A 21,496-nucleotide genomic window follows, 5' to 3' on the forward strand; every position below is an offset into this window, starting at 1 on the left:
CAATGTCTCCCTACATTAATGTGTGTTTGATTTCTGCAAAGTGAGATAAGTTTGCATATATGCTTCAGAACATAATGCATCCTTCCACATATCTATTACTCATGTACATAGGACCCAATCCAGAACACCATCTTCACAGACAGTCAATGCAAGCACAATCCCTTTCAAGCCATGGGACAAAGCCACAACTGAATTTAAAGTCAATGCCCGAAGGAGGATGACAGTACTTGTTTCTTGTTAATGTGGCTGTCGTCCCCGTCACTGCATTAAATGATAGGCCTTTAAACATGCTGTCACATCAAACAGCAGAGACAGAAACATTAATTTGCCTTCTGCTATTTTGGACATGACAGCAACTATTTTTTAATTAAGTTTCCATTCATAATCATGCTTCCAACATGTGAGTTCAATGTTCTCTATTTGATTATTTTAAGGGTCCCTTATACAAGACAGCCAAAGCTATTATTACTTTTATTTCTGTGTGTGAAAAGGCAAAGAGTCATGAAATAACTTACATTCCTAAAGCCTGTTGCCACTGGGCAGGAGTGCTCTGGATCACCACCACTGGCAACAATAGACAGTGCTGTAAAAATAGCATGTACAGATGCAGCACAACAGACCAGCTGGCCATCTTAGGACAAGGGAAATGCAGCTCTTATGACCTCGGCAGTAGTTGCCTGTGCCAGTTTAAATCTCCAGCAGAGGAATTTAAATGGATGTTGGTAACAGCCCAAATAGACTCTACCTTCAGTAATGAGATGAATTCTCATTGTTATTGCTGGTTCTGTCTATAATAAAGATGCAAGATCTTTTCAGTAACATATGGAAAATCATTACAGCCACAGTCCAAAAGTAATTGCTCGTGGGCAGTGTGCTGTTGACTCCCTTCAATTTGTTGCTTCATCACTTCACCCATGACCTGGAGGAATAATTTCTCCTTCACCAACACAGCAGCAGTTTAGTTTCCATACTCATTAATGTCTGGTGCCTCTTAAAATTATAGTTCTCAGCAAATCCAAAAGTCATAGAACATCTTAATGTCTATGAAATTCTGCGTCCACCATGACCATGTGGTACTGAATTCTTGATTTATGTTAGATTTACTAAATTAAATGACATAACAGATTTGGCTTTTGAAAACAAATTTGGAAGATGGAATATTCCAGTTGCTATGAAAAAGCCCAGAGAGAAAAATCATGCTGTATTGGCAGAGAAAGATATGGACAGCATGATAAGAGAGAGCACAGTGTGCATAATCCAACTTCAAACTTCCCAAAGACAATCCTGATTACACCCTCCGTGAATGGGAGCCAGCTGCAAAGTTTACAGCCCTCATGAAGTAGAAATAGAGAAGATCTGAATCTGTGGGGTCAATTCAAAGCCATAATTAGAACTATTACGTCTTTCACTCTTCCAGCTCCCAAGATTTTACCAGGTGTCAGTTAGACATAGAAGAGAATGGGGCTTAGCCATGACCATCCCCAACCTGGTTATTCCCCTACTGCCTGCACCCCTCCCCAGTCAGCTTGGCACTGGCTGGGCATTTTCAAGTTTAGACACTGGATAGAAATCTCAAAGTTTTGTAAAAAAACTGTGGCCAAGAGATTTCATTTAGTGCTCTCTACTTGTGGAAAAACAGGCAGAAAGCAGCAGCAGCAAGTCCACTTGACATGTGGACAGTCAACACATGCATGGCATGTAGTGCCTTGCTCAGTTGGGCTAACTAGGAGTACCTAGGGAGGAGAGAAGAACAAAAGGCAGTGAAAGGTTACACAGCCATAGCAAATACTGGCTCTCCTGACCCTATTTCTCATTAATCAAATTTGTTTGCAAGTTTATAATTTAAAAATATGAAAATAAGAACGATTCAAACTGCCTTAAAATGCTATGGATTGAATGACTCTCTGAAACACAACAAATCAAAGTAACTTATTTTTATTTTTAATAAAGGAAATCTCTACTTAAAATCAAGACTGGAAGATTTTTGCCTTTATTGTTTTTGAAAGACTTCCTCTAGTTCCAGACAGAAATAATTCAAGGAAGTCTTACATAAGAGATCTGATTAGGTGATCCCCAACAGTCCTCTTTGTCTTCAAAACCTATGAATCTGTTTTCAGACACTGCATAAAAATCAAGAAACTGAGTCTCACAAAAATTATCTTGAGGGTTCTTATCAAAGGAAAATTGGTTTGCATATTTCTAAGTCAAAGTACCTGCATAAAAAGAAAGTGCAAATATGAAACAACTGAGAGATTTCAATTTGAAAAATCAAAATTGAAAAGAGTGGAGATAAGTTCACATTCTGAGAGGATAGATGTATAGGCCTCCAAATTTTTCCAATAATCCTCTTAGTTATCCTTACTTCAAACCAGGCTACCACTCCCTTATGCCAACATACCCCCACACTTGTACCTGTCACTTGCAGTGAACTTTCTGACAATGTTCACTTGCAGTCTGACCTCTTGTGCAGGGCCTAAGAGGGTCCACTGTGATCTGTATGTCAGTACTCACACACCATCTGTTCTTTCAAAGGAGGAATAAATTCTTTCTTTCCATATGAACTCTGAAACCTGACCAGAACACGTAGTTACAGCAGCCACTTGCATTGAGAGGTGTGAGGTCAGAGAGAGCATGACCCCCACCCTTTTCCTGATACTGATGCAACAGTTCCGTGTATCCACACACTGCTGCTCTATATGGAAGGAAAATACATTGCAAATGAGTATGAATGTTAGTTAGCCTGGAAAAATATGAGACAGAGAAACCTTGTCCTTAATAAGCCTACTTGAGGAAAGGACAAAGGCTACTGTAAATAAAATCCCAAAGATACCATTACAGTAAAAAGTCTAAGAATTGTTTTTGACAGTAATTTCTTATACCCCTAATTTAGATGCAAGGATACACACCCCCACTTTTTTTTTCTTATTCTTTCAAAAAATTCTTCCTGTCAAGCCATATGACCTGCTTAGAACAGGAAAAAATGGCTAAATAGAGCAAGATATTTTTAGCATTCCTGAAGGAGCTTCTTCCAAATGTCATTCATTATAGAGCTACGTGAAATCATCTCTCTGGACACTCACTCCAGAATCTAGGACAAAGTGAACAACTTCAGCCACAGCCCACCCCAGAGAAATACTGGATTCCCCGTTCCAGCATTATGCATTCAATTCAAATTGGTTTGTTCCTTAGCCAAGGGACACAGCAACATAATTTACTATTTCCCTTTTGAATATCCAATACAGAATAAATCTGATCTTCTGGGGAAGTGTTTTGACAGTCTAGCCTGAAAGCACATCATCTGTTTCCTGGAGCTTCCTTCCAAAGCTTCAGCTAATTTTACACCATTGCATCATGAGGTCTTAGGAAAAGACAGGTGGAAGGGAATTAAATGGTCTACAAAGAATGAACAATAACAAAAGGTTCTAAAAACTGAGTCAACATTTTATATCTATCGCCCTTTTGTTGCAAAGCACCTGCAATGTTGTACCTCAAAAGTAAGATTGTTAGCTTTCAAATATCATGCTAATAATTATTTTCTTACGTTACATCTCACCCTAATCTCTCACAGCATCTTTTGTGTTTTGAACCAAATCTCCACTTGTTAGTGCAAGGAAATACAAACCAAATAATATTTCCTGGCAATACCATGACTCATCTTTCTCTACAATCCTCTGTTTCTTTCAGGGTGGCAGTTTTTCTGCCTCCCCAGTTTTTTACAGACATTTTACATGATGAACCACACACAAGAAAAAGCAAGATTTGGGTTTGTATTGCCTACCTGTGGTCTTCCTCAACTCCTCCCAGCCAGCTGCACATAAATTACACGTATTGGCATCACATCACAGCCTCTCATGATTATTCAGGTGTAGAATGATGCCAGTTCAACATTCACTGATGATGTTTCTCCAGCCTCATGGAAATTTACGTAGTAGAAGTTGAATGTGTGGTACCTTTTAGGATCTGCAAGTAAGCTTTTAGTCTACATGCAGTTTTCTCTACTGCGAATGCTTAAGTGGTTTACAGAAAGGGACCAACTTTCAACACAATTAAGTGGGCAGACTTAGAGAGGAATAGTTGTGCAAAGAAGAAAAACTCTTGTATGGGCAACACAAACAGCTGTGATAGGACACGTTAACAATGGCAGGCCAACTGTACTTCTGTTTTATTCCCTGTGACTCAGTTGCCCATGTCTGACATTCACAGCATAGAGGTCTCACGTTGCTAAAATTTGGACAGGAATAAAAGAACAAAGGCAGATATTTTATTCACGGTCACACTAAAACTGTATTTCACTGCTTTTTTCTTGTGAGGTGAAGGAGGAGAAAGCCAAGAGAAATTATAATACTTAACTAGCATGTAACCCTGGAGGAGAATGCAGTACTCAATGAATCCCTTCATTGATTGCAAAGGATGTATAAAATACTGATGTGGACCTTTCCTAGCCATCAATTTTTCCAATCTTTAACATTATTTCACTTCCATTGTAATTTATCCTTCATTCTTTCTGCCATTTTTTATTTTTTCCTCATTTTCTTTCTTTAATTCTCTAATCCTCCTTTATTTATTTCTCATCTTTCAAAAGGGTTGAGAAACTGACCCATTTGAACACACTTTTAAAAGTCTGTCCGTTCTTATGTTTTCAGTACCTACCAATGTATTTGATGATAAGTAAAAGAACAAGGAAGCCTGATGGCAACATTGATCCTCCTCCAAAATCACCTGAAGGTGAAATAAAAGTCAAGGAGATGACTTTTGCCCCTTTTCTCTTTTAAAATGCTCCTGCTTTCAGTTGCTCTTGCTTTTGGAATGTACAAGCTTGTCCTGCAGGACATTGGATCCCACGCAGCTCTGTCGTTTCATAATCAAACCCAGAATGTGCACCCATAGATGGAAGGAGGAGGCTGTTTTCAACCAAGTTAGTGGACCCATTTTGAAGCCCTGCATAATCCATAATTCACATGCAGAATGGCTTAAGCAGATCTCCTATATGTCTGCTACCAGATACCTTAAGTGGAGAGAAATCTGTTAAATTGGCCCTTTCTGTACATATATCACTGCTTGAACAAGGCAAAGAGTAATGGCAAAAGGACTTTTTAGCCACCATCTCTTAATCTAAATTTACCCAGAACACTTCCTGGATTATTTTTTCTCTTCTTTTTATTGTTTTTGTTATTTTTTTAAAGCTCTCAGCCAGTGTTGGCAAAGTTTGTAAACACGGACAAGGCCTCTGTAAAATTTTGGGAGAAGATATTTTTAGGAAAAGTAAACCCAGTCTAGCCCAAAGTGATTACTTGTTAAATAAATAGAGTGCTTTATCATCCTGCAGTTGGGTAAGATTAATTTTTTTTTTTTTTTTGAGTAGTCATGAGGTTTTGCCAGTTTAAGCACAAACATAGTGGGAAGAATTTTAGTCCAATGGTTGTATAGTTTTCAAGGCTGCCTGACTCAAAAGTAAGTGAGCTCATCCTCGGCCCTGTGCTTAAAAATTGATTGGTGTCTAGTGAAATCCAAAATCCTCAATTAGGTCCCAATACCCACTGTAGAGCACATCAGAATAAATTAGTGTCAAAGATGGCAATTTAGACAAAAAGTGGGGCAAGAAACCATCCAAGTTAGTCAAGAGGAACTGCTTAAAAAGATGATCACCTGTAAACAGGATTCAGTCCTGAAACACCTCCAGCCAACAGGAAACTACACCTGCTTTCTATCACAATTACAGCTGATCCCACTATTACTACAGCCCAAAAAAGATGAAGCTTTCCTCATCCTACCAGAAATGGTTAACAGTGAAAATATGCTTAAAACTTTTATAGTACTTAAGGGGAGAAGAAATAAACAAAACACCTTAAAACTATTTAGACAAGATTCAATTATAGTCAGCAAGGACTGACTATTATTGAGAAAGCTTCAGCAATTCCAAATGTCTTCAAAAGAGAACAAAGAATACAAAGCCTCCAGGTGAGAAAAGGGATCCAGGAAGTAGAAATGTAACAGCATTGAAGGACATGGGGTACTATGGCCTGTTAGGATCTGCGTATCATTTAGGTCATGAAACAATTTATAAGCAGATATACAACAGTCATGTCTCAAGTCTTGAAGTAAAAAGGCCAACAGGAACCCCCAAAGTAATATAACCATATATATCAGACCATTTCCAAATGTTATGTTTTCACTTGCTCAGGTAGGAGTCCAGCTGTGGACCACTTGGAAACTGTTCCTCAAAACACCAGGAGGTACCACAACACAAAAGTACGTGATGAAGAAGAAATAAATATTGACAGACTTGCCAAGAAGAAATGAAGAAATGTTAATCTAAATTCTTCTGCTGACAAGCAGGATATATCCCTAAGAAAATTATAACATATTCACCTTATGTACGCACACACAAACACGGGGTTTTGTGAGATCTTATTTGAGCTCACTAATATTCTCCTAAAGAGATTAGGGAAATAACTATGACACACACAAAAAACTTGTTGGGAATAAAAAAAGGTCACTACTACTAGAAATGTGAACCAGGCCAAGAGAGAGGCTGCTCAGCTGAAGCTCTAAAACCCCGCTACCAATGAACCTGGACTAATTCAACAGAAGAAGCTGTCCTGTCCTAGACTGTACTGTGCTGGTGCAAAACAGCATCTGCCATATATTTGTACAGAACTTTATCTATGTGATATCTCCAAGCTGAAGAGAAAGGTTGTGACGTTCTACATTTGGGCATTTGCAAGGAGCTCAGAAGAGAAGCATTCCAAATCCTGCCCAAATTCTCTATGCTGACTCTTTGGTCATTAGCTCCTCCTGTCTCAGGGGCTGAATCATCCAGCTCTGTTACAGCTCCTAGATGGTTTTGTTGATTTTGGGATTTTGTGGAGTTTTTTAAGTCTCCTTAAATATTTATTGGATTCAGGACTATACCAGATGTGCTTTTAAATGTCTGAGGCATTGTTTGTAATCAAATCAAAGCTTTGTTTTAAGAACAGATACTCAGGTGATGATCCTGAAACAGCTTCTGCAACAACTTAGGGTGAACCAGTTTCAGGGAGGCAAAAATTATCCTGCAATCAGGTACTCCTTTTTACTTTATTTCAAAGAACTACAGAAACCTTACATACTTATATCCAAATTAGTATTTTAAACCATGCTTGGCTGTTCCATATCCTCAAAATTATGTAGGTGTGAAATAAAGCAAAAAAGGAAAAGTTTTGTACACTGTTATATTTAAACTCTAGATATCCTAAGTAAAGCTACAGATATTACTTGATTGCTATGCAGTACAATATATGTTATTATGGCAACTCATGAGTTACGGATACAACGTTGGTATCTATCAGCTGTCAGAGCTTCTGCAGACCCTGCTAAAATCCAGGAGTGCCTTCAGTTCCCCCAGCTTTGCAAAAGAGAGAACATGCATCTGGCGTGGTGTGTGCTGCATATACGAAGTTCATGGCCAAGCCCAGCACTTTTTAAACAGGAAATTCCTAGGGGCCAAATCTCAAAGCTGTTATTTAGCTCTATGTTGTGCCAAGAGTCTTTTCAATTCCAGCACAGTCCTACAAACCAAAACAAGAGTCGTCTCTCACGAAATTCAGGGTTCAGATCAATGACTTAAAATTACTTATTTTCCTTAAGTGAGGGCCACTCCTGGATTTGATCTCTATTGCAAAGACAAAGAGGTTTAGCCATTTGGGACTAACGTAGTCAACAAAAATGAAAGTTACGCACAATCTTTGTCTTCCCCTATCTCACCATAAGGTCCCAAGGAATCTGGTATGGTACAGCTTTGAGCACAAAGCAAAGCAGAGCAATGCACCAGGTGTACACACATCAAGGACTATATCTTGGGGCAAAATCTTTTAACCCTACTACACCACATAGCTGACAATCAACTTGAACAACTCAAACATACATTGCAAGTAACTCTAGTGCTGACTGTAGTCCAGTGTGCTATGTCTTACACCTCCTCTATCAGTTACCCTTTTTCTATAACAATTGTACAGATTACTCACCAGTCTGGAGGAGTCAGAGTAGTGGGTCTCAAAGTAGACTTTGATCTCCTACCTGACAGACTCTTGAAGCACTGATAGTACTCCATGAGATAGTACTACAGCAACGACGTGCTGATAGCAGAAAAAAATTTGTACTGAAGAGGCACAAAACATGAATGGTGGTTGTTTGAAAACTAATGTTTTCACAGCTAATGTTTCACAAACTTCTAAACATAAGGGAGCCAATGCTACAACTACATTAAAATCTAACCTCTTAAGTAAATTTTGAATAAATCTTGCAGATTCTTCCTGTCTCCAGAAAAAAAAAAATATATAAAATGAGAAATATTCATTATTTTATTATGCTTAGAAAACAAGAGATAGCACTGTTTCTTATGTACATCTTTCTTATCCTAGACAATAAAACCACAGTGCCAATCTCTCTCCCAATATACACTTCGTACAATCCCCTGCACATACACAGACCTGCGTGGGGTATAGTATAGCAAAGATGTGAGCAGCAACCTTAAATCCAGAATGAGCTGTAAACAAAGTAATATTCAAAGACTGTTCATAGAGCTTATTATTAAAAAGTACTCTTACTGACTGGAGAATTAGCAATTTTCACTCCTTCTGCCTTCCAAGGGTGATGTCATGTACAATTTAGAGAGCATTTGTTGTTGTACGAGCATGAGTAGGTTGGTGACTAGCCATTAATCTCTGAAGGCCTCCAGCAAAGGAGTAGGAAACAGAATACCAATTGCATTCAATGCAGAAAACCTCATCACTACTCAATTCACACACCTGGAGTGATCCTCAGGCTAAACATGCTCAGAGAACAGGGTGGCAGTAGGAGTAATGTAACTTTCTCTATACTCCATGTCACCAGCAGAAAAAAATTGGGAATTTCAGTAACAATTACACACAGAGGGAAATTTTGACACTCTGAGCTTGGAAATAATGCAGTGGAGCACTGGGGTCTGTCACAGCTGCATGTTCTCATACAGCTCTTATCAGGTACTTCCATTTGCAGGTAGCAGGAGGCCAAATACCCTCAGGTGTGAAGACAGCACAGAAACTGGGCTGGCAGAAAAAAGGCCCTGACATCCATCACCCAGGAAAGAGATAAAAGCAAGACTACCTCTGCAGCTTTTTTTTTTCTACAGTCCATGTACACTGAATATTGTAAAGGCTTTGTACTCCAGTTTAAGGGTCTTTCTTCTCTGGGTCTCTTCTGCTCCACCCCTCCTTTATTTTACTCCATTCCCACCACCACTGTGGTTCTGAGTAAAGGGCAAACAATTCTTATTCTTCTTGTTTTCTTGTCCTGCATGCCCCTAGTACAGTATATTCACCTTCTCAATTCTTGATGGAGCTCTGATTTATTGGAGCAGCAGCTGTTCTTTACTGCTTGTATTAAACAGAAAACAATAAGAACTCCACTTCTAAGCACAAGGTTCAAAGAATCCATTTTTGCCTCTAATCTTCAAATTTTATGCATCAGGGTCCATTATACAGATTTAATTGTACTTCAATTCAGTTATTTCCCTTACATCTTTCAAAATCCGTTTCAAATACCCCCATACAAAAAAAAACAGTACTAAAATCAGTTCCCTTTAAAGGTTGCATTTCCTCTAAAGTCACTGTGATTAGACTTTAGGCATCAAAATCATTTTAGAGGCCATTTAACCAAGGCTTAACAAAATTAGACCACTTTTAAACTTTATACTGAAGATACCTTCTGACTCAGAGGAGTTCAAATAGATGTTGTTGACCTGTCTGACACATAGCTATAGCCCAAGAGAGTGTAGCAAGTTCATTGTATTTCCAACAGAAAGGCTTCTTGTAGAGGAACAGAAGTATACAAAGATTCACAGAAGCATCAAGTCTAGTTTTTTTCTTTCTATCAGGTCCTCTAAGAATTGTATGTTTTTCCTTTTCTATCATGTTGTAGCTGATGGGTCCATAAAATCATAATGCAATTTCTTTGGGGAAAAGTTTTTCTTCAAATGTAATGAAAGTTTGTAATCACAGCTTTACATGCAGATTTTGGACTTTTTGGCACATGTTAAGGGAGATGCTTGGAAGCTTGAAGCAAGATTGCATATTGCTGCCAATGAGATTAGAGGAGGCAGGGAGGTTTTCATAACATTTTTGCAGAAAGAATAAGAGCACATCAGACTTAGGAGCTTCCAATATACACATATTGTAGCAAAGTATTTTATTAGTTTGCAACATCAGATTAGATTAGTAGTTTAATTGCAGAGACACCTAACTCATCTCAGTCTGAACTGAAGCAGCCTTCTGCCTATTCAAGAAACTAATAGTCCAGTGAATCCGCTTAGAAGAAAAAAAAAAATCCAATAGACCCTGACAATCAAAAGAGATTTGACCTAAAAGCTGGCAGTCTTAGGCCCAAACAAGTCTGCAAGAAAACATGAACCAGATCCCTGAAAATGTAATGCTGCTCAAAGAATGTACCCTGCCTAAATCCCTTCTTTTACTGTGGTTAGTGTCCTGTGCTCCGGAGAAAGACCAGAGAACCCAAAACACACACATCAAATTATGACTTACTGTGAGGAATTTTTTCTTTCATGACCCTGTAGATGACAAGAGAAATCCCCAAAGCATGGCATTATTAACCAAGCATACTTTTCTCTTTTTTTCTTCTTTAATAAGAACCAGCAGGAGACATCTTTGCATTGAATGTGATAGGAAGTTGAGGTTCAAAGTCAGACCACTCAGGAACAGATGTTTCCTAGTGGAAAGCTATGCATGAGGATTGAGATTCTCAAAAGGAGCCAAAATAATCGTTGGGTGCCCTTCCATGGTAAACTGTAACACTGTAATCATCATTAGTAAGGCTACGAACCCCAAGTCCTAATTGTACAAACTTGAGTTAAAGCTGTCATTGTTCCAGGATCCCTAAGTCTGGACTCCATCACTACAAAAGGCCTCATGAAACTCTGAAGAGGGTAATTTCTCAGGTGGAAAGCACCCCGCCAACACGTTCCAGTCTGATAAATAATGGTAACAAGTCATCCTTTCTTCTAAAAATGTTTCTTCAAACACAGCGTGCCCCTGAGTTTTCAAATTAATTTTAACCATGGTAAAATACGATTTTAACTGCTACTCTGTTTTGGAGTTCCTGTGCTCTACAAAAAGTAGTGCACAGTGATGAAATTTCCAATTAAGAATTGTTGAGTAAATGACCTAATTTATAACAAGGTTATTTCTAGACTGTCAAATCCATCCCCTATTCAAAGAGAGGATACAAGATTTTGGAGTAAGACTTTATAAATAAAAGTTGAATCCCTACATGAAGCACAAAATTGAAATCAACATTGACCACAGATCTGAGATCAGCTCTCAACAACACAACAGCTGCAGACTGTGGTTATCATCATGTCCTCTAGAGTATTTTTGCAGATGCTTCTTTGCAACAAACTGGAAAATTTGATTTTTTGTTAATTGTACTTTCAATTTTAGAGAATGTTATGGAGACAAAGTAATTTCTTACCATAATTTAACAATAACAAAATAGCAATTCAAAAACTGGCAGTTCCTGCCTGTCAAACATTAGTAATTACTTGGAAAAGTCATAGTAGCCAGACATGCAGATCTTCAGCGTTTTTCCTTCGCACAACTTAATTAGCGCAACAGACATTTAAATCTGTCCTAAAGCTGACAATGCCTCAAGCATTTCCTTAAGAGAGGGCAGTGCGAGTTCAGCTGTGTCAGGCCACACCAGCTGCCTGGCACGCCAGTCTGGGCACGGAGCAAAATAAAGGAAAAATACAGTGACCCCCAGCCTTCACCAACAGGGAGTCTAAGCTGCACTTGGGTCAGCATAACCTGGCAGCTCCTGCGACTGAGTGGGGTGGGAAGCAGACAGAAAGACAGAAAGCAAGTGATCCCACTGAACAGCACTGCACAACACAGGCCAAATGTCTTTTCTCTGGGCAGGTTGATATTGTGACTGTGCACTCTGCATTAGTGCCAACAGGCTTTAAACTTGCTACCAAAAACACCGTATGACTTTAATGAGAAAAGCAACTCTTCTTTTGTTCCCCCATGTAGACACACACCCCTCCCAGAGCAAAGAAACATCAAAAGCAGCACACTAGATGCTCTACAGTCCTTTCTTATGTGGAAGGCTGGTCAGAAATCAGTTTGTTTCATCAGCAGAGAAACAACAGACATCCCAAGTGATAGATTAGAGTTTGAAACTTTCTAGAAAGACCTGAATAAAGTTAACTTATATCCATAACAATAGATTACACTGCTAAATGCATGTATTGTACACTAAAACAGGAAATCATTTAAAATATTCTCTAGCATTTTAAAGTCTAAATTAAGACATCTCAAAAGATGGAAACGAATACATTTTCCCCTGTGAAAAAAAACCCCATGCTTATGATCTTTATGTTCCTATGAAATACAGGAAATTCAACAAAACTGCATTTCAGGAAAAAAAGGAATACTTGAAATGAAAAATTTTATATAACTAGCTCCAATAATCCATTACAATTATAGATGATTATGGAACTCCAGATGAGGGCCCTCTGCACAGATCACTGTGCAGCAAAAAAGGTGCTGGTCCTGAAAATAAACTCACAAGTTTCCATGAGTTTTGTCAAAGTCCTCTGATAATCTCACATCTTGCACACACAACAATTTGACTGCTTCCATCACAATCACTTCTGAGGTCAGAGTTCTCTCCATTACCTTAGACCAATCTTGGCCAAACAAGATGAGCCTGTGGCACTAAAGTGGGTGTTTCCATCACCCCTTCCACCTAGGCTTTTCTGAAACAAGAAGCATGAACCTGCCAAACATTCTGCTGTTTGCCGCACTAAAACTGTTCTGTCCTTCTGCTGTACTTTGGCACAAGTTACTCTTCAGCTCCTGCAGCTGTAACAGGAATTAATTATCCGCAGTTCTGTGTTCATTTGATCAGAGGCTTTAGTGCACCCATTCACGGTACTTAAAACACAGAGAGTCTCAGCTAACAGCTACGGGCTCCAAAGGACAAGGCGAGAACCAAGCATTACATACAGAAAGCCTTGTTTGTCTTTAGTGTCTGAACTAATCTGTTACTGGATTTGTTTCACTTTTTTGTTTTCATTTGCTATATGCCTTTGGAAAACCAAGGCTCTCCAAGTCATTCAGCAGTGTCACATCAACCAACACATCAGTGCAGTGGATGTCAACATCAGCACACTCCTGGAGCACAGCCAGCACTGGACAAAGAATCCAAAAAGTAATGGGGACCACTTTCTTCCTTGGAAGGTTTCATTTTAATATCCTTTAAGGATGCTGATAGCTAAGAGATCACTGCAGGAAAAAAAGAAGTTCATCATCAAATTCAAGCTTGTAAAACAGATGGAACCAAGTCCTATAGCTTAGGACTATAAATAGTGACTCAAACTTGTAGAAAATTAAGGAGACAGATTCTATTACGTATTTTAATTGTCTCGTTATTAAAGCAAGGAGGCTAGCCAAGTTTTCAGCAGGCAGAGAGGAAATAATTCCAATGTCATCTATTACTTCCCATCTCAGTTTGAAACCATCTTACTGATTTCACTGAAATCATACCTGTGCAAGATCTGGACTGGCAGAGAATCAGGCTCTGACATTTTGCTTTGGGACATTTTGGATCTAAGAGTGAACTGTAGACATCAAATCCAAGAGTTCTGTTGGTATCTGCGCTGGTTTCATGTCTCTTTGGTTACATTTTAAAGCTATAAGAAATGACTCTAATAAGTACCATAAGCAAACAAATCTCAAGACAGACTAATGATAACACTCTTGCCCTTTTCCTTATAGCAGTTTTAACTCATCTCTAAATTCCAGTCATCTGTTTCTTATTCGAGTACATTTCAATTTCCTCACTCAATATGAGGAGCAGCAGCACTAGTGCTCACCAGAGGCTCTCACCAAGGGCAAATAAGATCCAGGGAAAATGCTGGTGGTGCTCTGCAAAGCAAGTTGGCCTGGCAGTCCTCAGCCTGGGCTTTCAGTAACACCACTCGGATCCAGCAGCTTACTAAGTACAGAGCAAGTAGCCCATATAGGTGCTGTTGCTAGTGAATACAATTTTAGTATTTCAAGTGAGTGTTCAGCATTTCAGAAGAAAGAAATACCAGATTTCTCCTCTTTTTTTCTGTTAGCACTTGCTAGAGAAATAATGCCAGTTGATAGACAGATGCCTTCTCCATCAGCTGTTGTCCTGCTCTGATGAATCTTTACTAGTAGAATATTACATTGAATCCTGTAAGATGTTATGCCTAAATGTCTATGCATGAAATCCATCCAGGGGGATGAGCACCAGCGAAGGAGGTTAAGGGACTGATGGGGAGAGGAGCACAGCTGTGTGGCTATCAATCTATATTATTGCTCAATAGCTCATATTGCACAAGTCTCTTTTTTTTCAGGATGATAAGTGAAAATGCAATGACCTCCAAAGGGGTTGTGTGAGTTATTTTCTCTTAAGTGGGGGGAAAAAAAAAAAGTCTGTATTTCTATTGTTTATTTGCAAGATGAAGCTGTTTCTTACAGTATTTCCCATTTCAGGGGTGTGTTACTTACAATAGGGTTTTGACTTTTCTTCAAGAAGAATTAGTTCACAAATAGAAAATATGATGCAGGTGAGGGAAAACTAAAGTTTCTCAGACTTACTCTACTGGCTATAGAGTTGAGAAAAGGCAGTCCCTCCTGTGAGCGTGGGATGGGCTTTCCTGGGAGGATATGTGGCTGAAAGAACAAAAAACACAATGTCCTCATCACAGTGAGAAACTTTGAACAATATGGAGAAAAGACTACTAATCTGTTCCAAATAATATTCTTTATAGTTGCTAGAAAGTTCACCATTTAAAATAAATATCCCCAAATTAAAATATTTTAATAAAAGTTAATTAGCAGAAGTTTTTATTGGTTTTACATTTAGTCTCAGAACTCAATTACTTATTATTTTGTGTTCAATTGTAAATTAAGAAGAAATAATTTACTGTACGGGACTTTTTTGAGTTGGGGTCCCCCTAAGATTTTTTCAATGAAATGTTTTAGTCAAAACAGTTAATAATAGAAACAACATCTGCAGCAAAAAGGGCAGAAAGGCAGGCTTTTTGCATACTTCAGAAGTTCTGTGATTTCCAGATAACCTGTGTGAACCAGGCAAAAATTTGAATTTAGTGAAAATTTGAATTTAGAAAATAAGCCAAATTTTACTAAAACACTGCTGCAGAGTTCCAGCAAGGGAGCTTTCAGTGAAATGAGCCAAGTCCAGCACCCATAGTTTTTAATATAACATACCTTATCTAGCCAGTTTCTCAATCAACTGTAAACAGCTAAATCTAGAGCATTACTCTTAATCATACTTCTCACGGAGGCATTAAAACCCTAAATTGAAATACTATTAATTTTTTTTGGTAGATTAGCACATCCTCTATGGCACATACCTAAGATCAACTTCACACAAAATCAGAACCATGTGCAAAACCTGCCAAGGCCAGAATGAAGAGGGATACTCTCAGCTTCTCTGAGTAGTAGCAGATGTGAAGCCCTGGCAGTATAGCCTCCAGTCAAAAGATTAAAAGGGGTCTTAACTCACATTTTCTGGCAGATTTAGGTGAGTGGGGCTACAGAAACACTTCCAGTTGACTGCTACCTCCCATCCACCCCCCGCTACGACTTCCCCATTGATGGCAGGCACGGCTGAGTAGGATACATACACACTAAATCACTCTGTGCTTCTGGCACAGTTATGTGAAGAGAAATTGGTGGGTACACCATTAGAGTGGCTTGTTGGACACTCTGTAAGCACTTACCAGCATTCAAGTAACCCCCCCATTCAGAAAGGGGTTGGAAAGCCCCTATGGCTGGCCTGAGCTCCCACTGAAGAAGAAAGACCTCCACAGAACAAGGAGCACCTCTTCCAAAGGCTGGACAATGCCCATACACATGGATTTGTAAGAGTACAGGTAATGTTGCCATCTAGTGACTCCTGTCATAGCAGTATTGGCAAGATTTTTATTGGGCTATACAAGTATCCTCAGCAACTATATGGCTTTCACAAATCTGAAGGTCCACAGCATGTAAGTCTGCAACTTTTTCCATATCATAGCCTGTTATAATAATCTAATCATTTTGGGTCTGTCTTTGACTCTAGCTTCTAGAAAAGCAGTTACAGCCCTTCTTCAGCCTGCTCATGATCAAGCTGATGACCCTCAGAAGCCTACAGCTCAACAGATTTATTCCATAAGTTCAGTGATTTTCCTGGCACTAGGCTATTGTCTTGCATCACCTACTTGGACTTCAACAAAAAACTTAATGATGGAATTTTTGTTAAATTCTCCTTGCAGGGTGAAAATAAATTGAAAGAACATTCTCGTAGCATGCAAGCAAAAATATTCTGCAGCTGTGCTACATCTTCAGCTAATTAACCAAACTTTGCTAGAGACACACCAAAACCATTCTTCTCAGAATGACACAAAAAGCTCAGTCTGACATCTAACTTGCTGCAGATACAGCAAGGCAGGACTGTGACTATCCTAATGCAATTGTGGTGGAGCTGTGATCCAGTCTGAAGCATTTAGCAATCAGCAACTTTTTCTCTACACTATAAAAAACACTTTCTGCTTCCAGGGAGTTTGGTGCAGATCAGAGGGAGATGCCATCTCAAGACATTTGGGTTGTTTAGTGTGATTTTTCTCCATTCAGTCTTTTCAAACTGGAAGAATGGTAGCAGTTTCCCTTCAACAGGCCCATACTGGAGGCTTCAGGATGGGGGGGAGAAGGGGTGGAGGAGGGGAGAGGACAGTATCAGGAAATAATTTAGTAGGCAATCATGACCACCAGATACAGGAACAGGTAAAGCACTACAAATAGAAGCACGAAGGCTGGCTGTAAAAAAGGTGATTGAGCTGGGTTACAGAGAAGTGAGGGGAGAGAAGAAACAGAAGTGAACAAAGTTTGAGCACACTTTAACAAAGAAAAGCCAGTAATATGGGGAAGGCATTAAAGAGCAAGAGTCTGCACTCTTGGACAACAAGAGGAAAAGTGCAGCCCTGAGTAGCCAGGAGACAAGCAAGGCAACAGTCCAAGTCAAAATGGGGTCAGACCAGATAAATGCCTTTGACACTTATGGAATTTGTTAATGTCCCACTATTTGAAGTAAAACTGAAGGATCTGAATGATGTTGCTTCATTCTGTGTCCCTCACACTGTCAGCCAGCATTCACAGGTCTGTTTCATGGATTAGACAATAGTGCATGCACTGCAGACACAGCTTGTGCTAGGTATGACTGTAACATAAAATAGTTTGGAGCAGTCCCAGTGCTTTGCTTTCATATCATTCTTGCACTTGAATAACTTTAGAAACAGCAGCTGCATAACTCAGAAAATTGAGAAACCCTGACAACGCCTCCATTGCAGCTGGACTGGCTAAAACAACTCAATGCCTTGGGAAATTGGTCTGGCCTTTTGTGATACCCCGTGTTGCCACTGGCCTCCCGATCCATTAGCTTTTCTCATGCATTCCAAGATTTACTCTGTTATTCTCTGTGAGGTTTGTTCTACAGTTTGTCAGCACACCAGTGCTCTTGCTCATATGCACACAAGCCTGGAAAGGTCAGAACTCACAGATGTTTTGCAAAAAACATAGAACCCATGACTTGCATGAGATCTGTGTCTTACTCAGAGAGAAGGATATATATCCTGCATATGGAAAGCATCACATTTAAATCATTTACAACATGAATCACATTTCTCATTCTTGCACAGTTCATCCCAGCTATATAATGGCTGCTATCACACTGTTAACATCCAGTTTTAAAAAATAAAAAATAAAAAACCTTGTCACTACGAAGTACAATTCCCCACAGATGAAACACTGAAGGCATGACCAATGAAGAATGTACCATTTCAGAACAGAAAAAGACTGAACAATGCAGAACACTCATCTAACACTTCTATCATACACATATAGCAGCATGCCTAGGTTTCATTTATGGGCTGCCACCCATATTGATGTTTATATAGTGCAGAGTCAAACAAAGAACTGCTGCCTCAGAAGACTTCCAGCTTAATTCTCCTACCAATCCTTAGGTCAACTCAGCCATAGCAAGTAACAAAGACACATTCTGAAAGCAGAAATGGACTTCTTTAAAGATATGAGAATATTTTAAAATGCACTGAACCCAACCTCAGGGAGAGTTAAGAGTTCTTTATAAATGCTCTAACTTAGCTTGGAGTTTTGCAGTAGCTTTTCATTCCCTACCCTTTCCAGTTACAGCTTAGAAGCACAGAGTCATCACATCCCATTTCATCTTAAGTATACTGTCAGTGCAAAGGGAATCCCTGCATATCTGATTATGCCATCTTTTGCAGTGTTGGCTTTGGTTTTTTTAATAAAGGGCTAGTAGCACAAAAGGTCTGCACACAAGCAAAGCTTTAGGCTTACTTGTAAGCCAAATTTTTCTTAGTTGGAATTCGAACTTTAGCGCTTGTTTCAACAATGAAGCCTGAAGCTCTACAAGAAGTAGCATGTTTTTAGCTCCTTTTTTTGTTGAACATACAGAGCATAGTCTGTACTAAGAAATATACCAGTTCCTTACATGGAATTGATAATTGCATTTGTTGCCCAAAAAATGCATCTATTCTGAGGAAGTCTGACAAACTCAGCTTTTGCAAAACTGGTTTCCTACCCATGGATTGCCTACACTGACATCTAAATAGGCAAGACAGAAAGGCAGTCTAGGACAACAACAGTTTGCAGAAACAATACACACCACAACAGCTCTTAGTAATGTTTTGGTTTGGGGTTTTTTTTCCCTCCTTGGTGAGGATTTAGATGGAATAGCACAAGCTATGTGGAGACATGTGGAAACAGACACAAAAGAGAAAAGCAAACTGGGCAAAGATGAAGATAAAATCTTGGGGACAAACCACAGCTGACAGAAAAGTAAAGGAAGGAGAAGATGATATAAAGCAGTTCAAACCAATTAGATAAGATTCAGTCAGATCCACACAAAATCCTGCAGCAGTTTACTTGGTCCAGGACACTCTTTAAAACAACAAAGAATTCATTTGGCCTTGCCCCACAGGGCCTGGCAAGGTGTCTTTAGAGGCACACAGTGTCACTTACTGAGCCACTGAGGATGTGACCCAGACCAGCTTTCCTGCTTCCCCAGCTATGTGCTATGGCCTCACTGGGCAGATCATACTTAAGTTGCAGCTGCAGTTTCTTCCTTCTACTACAACACAGCATACACAGAGGGTCCAGGAACCCACAGGCACAGCAAAAGTCTATGAACCTGAGCTGTAGGAAATATTGCAGCACAAAAGCAGAGGAAAAGTGTGGTTTGAAGCTGACTTTGTCCATCCAATACCAGCAAAAAGTGCACAAGGTGACACACAGCATCTTCAGCATGGGTAAGATTTACCACTCCAGGTGCTCTCTCCATGCAACAGGCCTGAAGTTATCCTTACAGCCACACTGAGACTTGATTTTGTGGGGAAAAAGAAGTTGGGTGTGAGCACAGGACACCACTGAAGTAGAGTACATAGGAGAGGTGAAAAGGAAGTCATTCAGGTACGCTCAAATACAGGACAGTAGAGGACAAGGAGGAAAGAAGACATAGCAGTCTTAAAGATAACCACTGAGGGATGGTCAGAGGCAGCTACTACAAGACTTTAAATGCCATTTCTGTCTGAAGGCTATGAAGAGCTGGTATTTCCTTTGATACGAGGGAGAGGGGCACAGCCATATCTGCAAGAAATCAGGCTACAAAATTTGTTCTCCAGATATAATTAGCCTAAATTTAGCTAAACTTCACATATATTAAAAGAGAGATCTCTATGACTGCTAGAGAAACTCTAGATTTTCCCTCTTGATTATGAGGGAACTTTAATGAGGTATTTGGCTTTTTGAGTAGCTGTAGCAGACATGCAAACTAGCAGTCATACATCAGAATGACTAGGTAAGAAACTTCAGCTTCCAAATATACTTGTAAAAGTTAAAATTAATTAGGATACAGAAGTAATATTTCACTGGAAACAGAAAAAGAAATGGTCTCAACACTGTAGGAAAATAGCAAGGCCTCCATTAGAACAAATCCATGTTTAAAATGCAGTCTTGCAAATATGTGTGCAGAATTTATGTAGGGGGGAAGGGCTTTCACAGTGGTGCTGGAACAACACATCACACTAAAGAGCAGAGAAAAAAGCATCTACTGGGTTATAGGAAAAATTATTTTCTGGTTAGATCCATGACTCTAGAGGATAGTTTAAAATAAGTGTGCTGAAACACTGCTAAACAAGTGAGGGAAAACCCTGTAGAAATTCATGCCTAAGTGATGGTATTTGTAAGTATTCCACTGCTGAATGTGAGTGCAAAAGGAAGGATTTTCACCAAAGCAAGAAAAAGCTGGCTTTTTTTCCCCACCCCTTCTTCTCAGTGAACAAGATAAGAGGTCAGGCAACACAGATGCCCATGCATGTGTCTTACAGGGACCTACATACCAGACCCATCACCCTAATCAACAGGCTTTCTGTTTAAGCCTTTTTTTTTTCCCCTCTCTTTGCAGTTCCTGTAAGTTTCATAAGTCTTGTTTGGGGGTTGTTGAGGTTCAGGGTTTTTTTTAAAGGAAAGCTCAAGTAAGCGGTGCATGTTTTATAGTTGATACATCCATAAACCAAACACACCAAATGCTAGAGCAGTTTGCTAAGAGTCATTCAGGCGAGCCCTAATTAAAAAGAAACGAAACCCTTGCAAACAGCATGTCTCCAAGAGGTGAAAGGTCCCCATGCTGCTCGGTGAGGAAACACCAGGGCCACCTTTAAACTTTAGAGTTTTATTAGTGCCTTTGTCAGCAGCATGTATCTGTGTGTTGTGTTTTAATCAAGGCTCTGAATTTGTCTGTGACAGACTCAAAACAGGAAATTAACACCCTGCGGTGTGGCGGCAAAGCCTCAGAGGAAGCAGCAGTGGGGTACATGAGGCCGAGGATGAACAAAGACCCATAAACATAACGTCACCCATAAAAGTCACACTTTAAGGCACAGGAAGGATACTAAACAACACTTGGCTGCATTACACGCTTGCAGTGAAAAGAAAGCCTCAGGTTGAGAGGCAGAACATTTAAAAGGCGCTTATTTTTCAAAATATTTGCTATGGTTTTTATTTTGAGTAAAGCAGTTCAAAGTTAGGCATAGGAAATACCCAACGAGCTCACAAATGTTACGTTTCCACTTGACACGTGGCTCAGGGCTAAGATATTGCTTTTTATCTATCTCCCTGTTTATTTGGGTTGTTTCCTCTTCGTAAGGGGTTCAACTTTTCTGCAGGCAGCTGGATGGATTTCCACTGTTACCATGGTATTGCTGACCTTTAACATGGGGCTGTTAACATGACCTTTGCTTCTTTCCATTCCTACAAGGATGTTTCAGTGTAAATAATGTGGAAGCCAAACAGCACTGGGAGATTCCTCCTCTGGGAGATGGGAATGCAGCTAG

This window comes from Corvus kubaryi, unplaced genomic scaffold (assembly GCF_017639235.1).
Source record: "Corvus kubaryi isolate FWS band 111438036 unplaced genomic scaffold, C.kubaryi_AGA036_p1.0 76, whole genome shotgun sequence".
Classification (NCBI taxonomy): Eukaryota; Metazoa; Chordata; class Aves; order Passeriformes; family Corvidae; genus Corvus; species Corvus kubaryi.